We start from the raw sequence: 11,065 nt of genomic DNA on the forward strand, positions 1-11,065 counted from the left end.
TCTTCTTTTTTTTTTTTTTTTTGAACCCAGAGGTGCCTTACTACTGAGCTATATTCCCAGCCCTTTTAACTTTTTATTTTGAGACAGGGTCTTGCTAAGTTGCTTAGGGTCTTGCTAAATTGCTGAGGCTGTCCTCAAACTTGTGATCATCCTGACTCAGCCTTCAGAGTTGCTGGGATTATAGGTGTGTTGCCCCCATGCCCAGCTATAATTTACTTTTTCTTCATAGAACTTAATGAATTCTGAATTTGTTTTGTTTATGATTTTATTTTCTACCTCTTCCTACTAGAAATAAGGTCCTTCAGTACAAGGATCTTGTCTGTCTGATTCTGTTTGTGCAGGTGCTAAAATAGTGACTGGCTCATGGGGTTATCCAGGAAATGATATGAAGTGTTGATTAAAAAAAATGGAACCCAAAACATGGATATTTTTGTGCTTTCAAATTTGTTATTTATTGTCAGGAAGCTACCTTGCTGAATTGTATATAAATGGTGAATAATTGTGTTTAACTGTATGTAAAAGTATCCTCTCTGGAAACATATTGCCTGGATACAAATGTCTGGCTGTGTAACCTTGGGAAAGTTATGTAACTTCTCTAAGCTTCAGTTTCCTTTTTTGTAGAACAGTATTTTCTAAGGATTAAATGAGTTAATTAAATATAGTGCATGGTATAATAAGGACTCAATAAGTATTATCTAATATTAATTTTTAATTCTTACATGTCATACTATTTCTTATCCATAGAATATATAACTAGGAAAGATAAAAATGATTCAAATAGCTTTTAAAGATATTTTGAATGTGCCATTTGCTAGAAAATTATTTTGAAAGTTCCCCTTTGATGAAACTATTTATGCAAAAACTCTATTGGATCAACAAAATATTAGCAAGTCAAATGCATCAATGTATTAACAAAATTATATACCTTAAACCAGTGGAATTTTTCCTAAGTATGAAAGGCTGGTTCAACATTTGAGATTCAATTAATCTATCACACCATCAAGTTAAAGAAGAAAAATCACATGATGTAGAAACAGTATTTGACAAAACTCAACATCCATTAATGATAAAAACTCTCAGTTAAGCTTGGCACAGAGGGGGAATTCTTCAGTTCAATATATAGAGATGAACCAATAGCTAATGTCATTCTTGTTAATGAGAACTGGATGCTTTCCCACTAAGATGGGTAACATGTCAAGGATTTCCTCTATCATCACTCCTTTCAATGTCATTCTAGAAATCCTAGCTAATGAAAGAAGAAAAAGAAACAAAACTTAACACTGATTGGGATGGAAGAGATATAACTGTTTTTGTTCAAAGATGACATGATTTTCTGCATAGAAAATCCAAAAAATCAATAACAATCCAAACTCCTAGAACTGATAAGCAATATGGCAAGGTTACAATTCATTATTAATACATAAAAATGTTAATACATAAAAGTCAACTACCTTATCTCAATTTTGCTGTGAACTTTAAGCTGCTCTCAAAAAAAAAAAAAATGAGTCTCTTCAAAGAAAAAAGATTGTTAGGTCTTTGGCTTGAACTGTAAGAGTAGCTCAGAGTAATTTGGTGTCTGGCCATATTCTGTAAATGCCCAGTTCACAGATTTAACAAATTACTGGAAAAAAAAATTTTGAAAATACTGTTAAAGCATCTAGTAGAGAAGTGGCTCTATAAAGACTTGCTGCAATGTGGGGACACACTTATCTTGCTCAAAGGAAAGTGCTTGAGAATAGTTCATATATATGCTTTCTATGAAGAAATCACCGCATGATTCTCCTTAAAACTTATGCTATCATATGTAATTTTTGTTTAATTTATGCAGAGGGAAATGGGACTTATTTTCTAAGGAACAAAAATAATGATAATTATCAGAATGTAATTATAAATTTCCATATTTTTTTTTCATTTTTTAAAAAGTCTGCTTTATTTGTAGGTAAATCTCTTTTCCTTTTGCTAATAGGTATGCTTGTGTAATAGTGACTTACAATAGAAGCTTATAAACAGCATTACAAAAGAAATATCTTTAACAGCAACTATCAAATTTCTATAATATAGGTAGCTATACATTTTTATAATATCCCATTCACTCATCCATGCTAAGTTGAATTTTCATGCCTGTTGAATTTTTCCCAAAAGAAAATCAAATAAAAACTGTTTGCTTATAAATTATACATTGTCCTGTAACTAATTAAAAACCATTTTACAATATATCCTAGAATATTAGTTCTTTCTACCCGTTTATTTTTAACACATCAGGAGATGATTTCAGTTAAACACTAATGTGTTTTTTTGTTGTTATAAATGTCCATATTAAAGAGTAAAATGTACTGGAGAGAGGCCCACCCATGCCCGCCCCGTGCTAGGGTTCCTTATTCACCAAAGCGTGGCTCCACAGCCCAACATCAGGGTACATATAGGCTTGAGGCTGCCATGCCACAAAATTGGGATATCGCTACTTCTATCAAGAAACAACAATAAGGACTTGGTAAAATATCACCAAGGTCCCTGTGGGCCTGGCTTCGCTAGTAGTATCTCTACTAGGCGTGTTGACAGTTATCCTGTTGCTGAGGTAACGGAGTCTTGCATGGGTTGCCTCTTTCTTGTTTCTCCTAACAGCCAACTTTTTATGATTACCTTTTTATTAGTCTATAATCTAATACCTCTATATTCTCACATCCTACCTCATAAATAACTCAGCCAACCCCCCAGCCTCCCGTTCTACCATTAGAAACTGTAAACCATTATGCAAACCTATTGACTATATGGTAGAAGATAACCAAACTCATTATTTCTGATTATAGCAACACAACTGTAAATGTAAAATTAGAAGCTAACTGACCTATGGCTGCATGTTTGGTACGTTGAGTGCTATAATATTGATCTCCCCCTTAAAGGTGAGTATTGGTAACCTGCAGGGACACTATAAGACAATAGGGTGGAAGCTGTAGTACCTCGGAGCTACACTGCAAGAGAGGAAGACACATAGACATCATGAAAAAACAAAGGAGAAAAGTGCCCCAAAGAAACCAAGATACTACAACATTAGAATCCATAGATAGCCCAGTAGATGAAATGTCCGAGAATGAGTCCAAATATACATAACTAAAATGATCTGAGAATTAAAGAACAACCTAAGTGAGCAGACACAGGCAAAAATTGATCACTCCAACAAAGATAAGAGAACAAATACAGGTAGCAAGAAATTACTTCAAGAAAGTGATAGAGATGCTAAAACACAACAACAACAACAACAACAAACAAACAAACAAACAAAAACCCAAAGAGAAATCCTTCAAATGAAAGAAAAAATAAACCAAATAAAAAATTCCATAGAAAGTATCACCAACAGACTAGATCACTTGGAAGTCAGGACCTCAGACAATGAAGACAAAATATAAAATCTTGAAAATAAAGTTGACCTCACAGCAGATGATGGTAAGAAACCATGAACAGAACATCCAAGAATTTATGGGATAACATCAAAAGACCAAATTTAAGATTTATTGGGATAGAGGAAGGTTCGGAGATTCAAACCAAAGGAATACACAATCTCTTCAATGAAATAATATCAGAAAATTTCCCAAGCATGAAGAATGAATTGGAAAATCAAATATAAGAGGCCTATAGGACACCAAATGTGCAAAATTACAACATATCTACACTAAGACACATTATAATGAAAAAGCCTAGCATACAGAATAAGGATAGAATTTTAAAGGCCATAGAGAGAAAAATCCCAATGACATTCCTCATAGAAATAGAAAAAACAATCATGAAATTTATCTGGAAAAATAAGAGACCCAGAATGGCAAAAGCAATCGTTAGCAAGAAGAGTGAAGCTGGTGGCATCACTGTACCAGACCTTAAACTATACTACAGAGCAATGGTAACAAAAACAGCATGGTATTGGCACCAAAATAGACCTGTAGACCAATGGTATAGAATAGAGGACACAGAGACAAACCTACATAATTACAGTTATCTCTTATTAGACAGAGGCACCAAACACATACATCGGAGAAAAGATAGCTTCTTCAACAAATGGTACTGGGAAAACTAGAAATCCACATGTAACAAAATGAAATTAAACCTCTATTTCTTGCCATGCACAAAACTCAAAGTGGATCAAGGACCCAGGAATTAAACCAGAGAGCTTGCGCCTAAATTACATAAAAGAAAGGCAAAAGAAAAAGTAGGCCCAAATCTCCATAATGTTGGATTAGGCCTCAACTTCCTTAATAAACTCCTATAGCACAAGAATTAAAAGCAAGAATCAATAAATGGGATGGACTCAAACTAAAAAGCTTCTTATCAGCAAAAGAAACAATCAGTGAGGTGAATAGGGAGCCTACAGAATGGGACCAAATCTGTACCACAAGCACATTAGATAGAGCACTAATCTCCAGGATATATAAAGCACTCAAAAATCTTAACACCAAAACAAACAAACAAACAAACAAAAAACAAAACAAAACAACTCAAATAACCCAATCAATAAATGGGCCAAGGAACCGAACAGACACTTCTCAGAAGCCGATATACAATCAATCAACAAATTTATGAGAAAATGTTCAACATCTCTAGCAATTAGAGAAATGCAGATCAAAACTACTCTAAGATTTCATCTCACTCCAGTCAGAATGGCAGCTATTAAGAATACAAACAACAATAAGTGTTGGTGAGGATGTGGGGAAAAAGGCACTCTCATACATTGCTGGTGGGACTGCAAATTGGAGCAGCCAATCTGGAAAGCAGTATGGAGATTCCTTGGAAAACTTGGAATGGAGTCACCATTTGGCCCAGCTATCCCACTCCTTGATTTATACCCAAAAGACTTAAAAACAGCATACTACAAGGACCTAGCCACATCAATGTTTATAGCAACACAATTCACATTAACTAAATTGTGGAACCTACCCAGATGCCCTTCAGTAAATGAATGGATAGGGAAACTTTGGTATATTTGGTATATATAAAACTTTGGTATATATACACAATGGAATATACTTTGGTATATATAAAACTTTGGTATATATACACAATGGAATATTACTCAGCATTCAAAGCGAATAAAATCATGGCATTTGCAGGTAAATGGATGGAGTTTGAGAATATGATGTTAAGTTAAGCAAGCCACACCCCCAAAACCAAGGGCCAAATGTTTTCTTTGATATGAGCATGCTGACTCATAATGGCAATGAGGGGCATGGGAGGCATGGAGGAACTTCAGATAGGACAAAGGGGAGAGAGGGGAAGGGAGGAGGCATGGAGGTAGGAAAGACGGTGGAATGAGTTAGACATCATTACCCTAAGCACATATATGAAGACACGAATGGTGTGAAAATACTTTATGTACAACCAGAGACTGGAAAAATTGTGCTCTACATGTGTAATATGAAATGAATTGCATTCTGCCATTATATATAACAAATTAGAATAAATAACTAATTTAATAATAAAAAAGGTCCAAAATGTCTGATGGTATTTAAAATCCAGGCCAATTTCTTCACATTTGCCTTCTCTTTCACTCCATAGGGATTGTAAAGTGCTTAGGGAAGAGACTATCTAATGTTTGTTGAATGAAAGATTAACCTGTAAATTATGTTTCATATCATCTGAGGGAATAGATCAGTGTGTCAACCTGTATGTCCCCTTTTCCTTTTCTCTCTCAGGTATTTATGAAACACCTGTGATGTACCAGACATTGAGATAAAATGACTAAGAAGCTTCTTCTGCCCTCAGGAAGTTCACTGTCTACTTTGGGAGGGATGCGTGGATGAGTGTCTGGATAATTTCAGTGGAAGCTGATAGATTCTATGACAGTTGTGTGAATAATTTGCTCAAGTAAAATTTATATACAATCTCCTAATTGTATCTCAAATGTAAAGTTTCTACTGGTGATGCTATTGTTCAAAGAATATCTACTTATACTCAAGCTGCTTTTGGCTTGGTCTCAAAATATTCATTTTGTTTTAAGAACTAAAGACCTCTCCTTCTGGTAACAAAAAAGAGTAAAATGTAGTCATTAGCATTTGTGTAAAATTACATTCATGGTATTTCACAATTTCCAAATAAAAGGGAGAAGATAAGCCTAAAGCTTTGTCACCTCGGTAACCTTCCAGCTTAGTTCTCATTCTTTATTTTCTTTTGGATAAAGGAATGAGAATATAAGAAAAAAGACCCCAAAACCATTTGAGAAACAAACTTTGGTATGAAAGGAGTTTTCTATTACAAGTCTGCATTGAAGTTTAAAGTAGGCTCAGGAAATCAGTGCCTGCTTTCTGAAAAAACAGACAAAAAGGTTCCTGGTATCCTGCCTGACATTCAGAACTGGCATTAGCACTGAAGCAAGTGGCCTTCTTTCAAGAGTACCCAGGTGCCAGGCCCGCTGTTCTCTGAATAGGCATTGAAGTAGCTTTGAGCAACATTCATTATCAAGCAAGGACAAAGAAGGTGGGGAGGGAATGATAACTAAGAAGTGACTTCCAAGCAACTGAAAATAATCAAAATATATATAAGCTTTTTTTCTGAAGTTCAGTGGTACCTACTATTAGCAGAATTTTTATTGTACAAAGATTAACTCATATAGTTTTATATATCATATTTTAAAACATGATATGAAGGTAATTTACTTTCACTATTTTTATATATATGAAAAATGAGACCCAGGTTAATTTTAATCTGGCTGCTCTATTATTTGAACATATACTTTTTAATGCTAAGGTTTAATTAATACACAGTGAAAAATTCAAATATTATATAGATATTATATAGATAGCTCTGTAACATTTTATGAATGTGCCTTTTGACTTTGTAATTACCCACCAAGATCAAGATATAAAAATTTCCAATCACCTGAGAAACAATAAATATTAAATTCATTTGCCAAAGACAGAGCCTCCACAATGAATAAATACTTTAATCACTAATTAAGTCTCAAGTCAATTATTTTTGTGCATAACTTCCATTGCATAATACATTGACAGAATTTGTGCAGTAAATTTTGCAGGTTGATAGCATACATGGAGGTAGTGATCAAGTTTGAAGCTCTTTGCTTTTAGCTTCTTCTCCCTTAAATAGTTTATGGCATACCCCAAAAATTGAATGTCTAAAGGGTGAGGGTTTATTGGAAATATTCCTTAAGTTGACTTTTTAGATCAAGACTTTTTCCTTCCCTCCCCTTCACTCCTCTCCTCTCCTCTGTCTCCTCTCCTCTCCTCTCCTCTCCTGTCCTTTCTCCTCCCCTTCTTTCCTTTTTGTCAAAGGGATTTTGAGAGAGCCAATTTGGTGAACGTAAGTGATTCTTAAGTTGTGTCTTATATTAATGTAACCAAAATCTGAGTATGCTGAATTTTAAACAGAGAAAAATGAACATGACTCATTCATTCAACAAAATTTTGATATTTAGGCTGAAATTAGGTGTGTGGACTGACTAGGTGCTAGTAGAAAGCCGAATGTCTTTCCATTGTTTGAATGTTCTGCCTCCAATGGAACAATAGATTTTAGAGAAATTCAGAGATTTCTAGTGAAAATAAAGCCAGTTTCAAAGATGAGTCACAGTTTGAGTATCAATCATCTTCAAGGTTTTGTAGGTTTATTTCTCTTCTTACTTTAGAAGTTGTTTGAATTACCAAGTACTCAACCTTCAAGTGAAGAGGGAAAGTGAATGTTTGAATTCCTAGAATTTTGATTTTTGAAATAAGTGTATCAATCCTAGAGTATCCTTATGCTTTTGGAACATGACCAAACCACGGGTGTGAGTCCACATGGATTATATGCTCTTACATGAAATCACGGACGTTGAAGTTAAAGCTATGAACTGGGGGCCTTGAAGATATGCCTCATTGGTAAAGCATATATTGTAGCATACACAAGTTTATTCCCAGAGGAATAAAAAGGCAAAAGCTAAAATGATTGACAAAAACCTTCAGCAAATGATACAAATAAAATATTCTTTAACAGAGCTTGCTTCCCCCCCCCGCCCATTTTCCCAACTTTTTACTAGGCTTCAAAATACTTTGTTAATATTTTCATTTAACTTAAATCAAAGTTAAACTATGAATGATATTGACCTTAAAACAGAGCACTTTTGTATGTAGAAATGCAGTTGAACTATTGGAACACTTTATTTCTAAAACTCTATTATCCAATTAACGAAAAAAAAAAAAAAAGAACAAACTCCACTGACAAGGGGATTGAGGTTGTGTAATTCACCATAGAAGACATTTTTCTGTCTCAGTGAAGAACTGCATTTCCTCAGGTAAGTTTGATTTATAAGCTCAATATAATTTTAGCCAGCAAATTTTACAAACTCCTTATCCTCAACAACCAATATAGGTTTTTACAATTAAAAAATACCACTAAAGAGTTTTGGGAAGGTTCTCCATTGGAGCAACCTTCAAACAAGTGTATTCACATGTAAGTGAAACATGAGCATCATGTTCTGAGTTGGGGAAAACATCCTGTAACTGATAACCTGAGGATTAGTTTTGAGTAGCACAAGGGCAATGTGAAATTGAAACAAAGCTGGATTAGGAACTTGAGGAAAGAATCAATCCTGTTCCAGGCAGAACAGGGCTACCTTCTGTAGCTGATGACCAAAGGATGAAAACTCCCTAAAAGACTAATAAATAATTCAGAGTTCAATCTCAAGCCAATGATGACTATGAATGACTTTGTAGGCAAACTTCAGATTTTCAGTCTCTATTCAAACACAATGGAATAGGAGTCATTTGTGTATTTATTTTCTGTACCTCAAGACTCACAACTCAATGAGTATTTACTATGGTAGAGTAAAATGTGACCAAAAGTTGTTTTTACATGAATCCTAGGAGAAATGAATTGTTCATTGTTTCATTTGTTCTACAAAAGTTTACTGAGCACTTACATGTGCTAAGATTGTAATGACAAACCAAGTAAATTTTATTCTTGCTATAGAATTTAGACAAATGTGGCTGTGTTTAGACTGGGCTGTGAGAAACACTGAAGATTCCAGGGTATCCCTCCAGGAGCCACTGGTATAGGTAAATGAGGTGGGAGCAGATGGGCCTGAAGTTCCTGACCCATCTTTTCTCCAATCAGTTGCTCTTTCTATTGTCCCCATTGAGCTACCTTAGAAGATTTTAGTTGCATTAAATATCCTGATGCTAAAGAAGTTTAATATTCAAAACTAGGTGGTGTAAACTGCTCCCAAACATCCTCCTTTTCCTAGTCTCTTCTGTTCATTTTTTCACTTATATGCTCAATAAATGGTAGACAACAGGGATTGTACTGATTGTACTGAATGGATTATAAAGCAACTCATTGCATTCGAGAAGTATTTTAATCTAGCAGTCTTTTACAGTCATTTTTACTACCGCACAATTAAGACTATTGGGATTACTCCTATAGGTTACAACTATGCTCTGCAGCCTCTTCCATAATTCATGTGCTACTGAATTGAAGAGCATGCTCCTGGACCAGGGAGAAGCCTTGGGAGCCAGAGCTGCTGTTCATGCAGGAGAGTTGTAGACTACTTTCTACCTCTCCAATCTGTGGTACTGAACCTTTGTCACACAGCATCCCCCCTTCACATGCAAGACATGCCAGGGACATAGTGAGATTTTGGCCATCAAGATGAAGAAGAACTCAAATAAGTTATTAGGGATGAGCAGTTCCTTTCATATTAGTCATAACTCCACCTCTCTCCCACAGTTGATTGCAGCAGATCCTGTGTCATGACAACGAGGAGGCTGAGACCTGCTGCCCACATTAGAGGACCTCCCATAGTGCTTCATTTAGGCTCCTCAGTGCTGAGTAAATGTTCCTGGAACTGAGCTGAACAGGAACAGAACTCCCTCCTACATGCATCTCTAAGCTGCTTACAGAGGTGCCTGCTGTTGAGGTGACTGGCAGTTCCTCCTTACTCAATGCTTGATGGAAGGTTAGGAATAGGGTTCTTTTATCCCTAGGCAGGGATGACCTCATGGGGTAAAATGATGGGGCCCTGTGAACAATTTGATTTGAGAGAACTTTGCTAGAAGCATCGCTCCTCAAATACTCTTTTGGTTTTTGAGTCAGCAATGTTCTTTTCTAATGATTACAGCAGTTTGTCTGCAAATATCCCTATTAAAATGGGGATCCTTCAGTTCCTGTGCCCCAACAGCCTTGTGATGTTTTTTTATCACATATTTCAATCTCAATAGTATTATTTAATTCTTCTGATTGAATTCAGTTAATTAACAGGAACTTGACAACTAGGGATGACTGAATCAAAAACAGAAAAATGGGTGTTAAGCACAAAGCTCTCTGTGTGAAGATGAGGGTACTGAAGAAGGCAGCCCTGTTCTGCCAGGAAGTGGACATGTGAGTGACATTAGAGGTATCAAAAATATACATTTATATATTTCCTCTTAGGCATTATAATTTCCATTGCAAGAGATTAGGCACTGAAGTTCAAAGCTACTTTCATCAGTAAAAGATGATAAATGCTTTTATATTTCTATCCTTAGATATATTTTGTATCAATTTTTAGGTATGGTCCTGAACTCTTATCTATTCTGATAACTGCATCTTTTATCCTGAAGGAAAAATAATAATAAATATTAAGTCAGAGATGGGCTATGAGAAATTTTCACATTTACTAATAAATTTTTATTATAGGTTTTTGCCAAGACTAAAAATTACTCACTTGCCTCTGCACACTGTCTCTAGGAAATATGTGCCATGCATTAATGTTTTTCAGTCAATCTTAGACAAAAATATTTTAAAATTTCAATTAAAGCACATGGAAGACGATATTGAATTTGAAGTTATTAAAAATTCCATAATTTTCAAACTAAAAACTTCCATCTACTTTTTTTTTAATGTCTCAAAAGACACAAAATGTATAGGAATCTTTGCTATGTTCTAAAAATTACTCAGAGTTAAGTATTATGAAACTTAATTTGGCATGCTTATCTAATTAATGAGATCTGACAAATGGTTGGTTCATAATTGGAGTGAGGTCATATTAAAGACATTTTCAAGACTAGACACACAATTGACTCATTAAATAATTTCTGTTTGCTATTGTTATCTT

Source organism: Marmota marmota, unplaced genomic scaffold, assembly GCF_001458135.2.
Source record: "Marmota marmota marmota unplaced genomic scaffold, marMar, whole genome shotgun sequence".
NCBI lineage: Eukaryota > Metazoa > Chordata > Mammalia > Rodentia > Sciuridae > Marmota > Marmota marmota.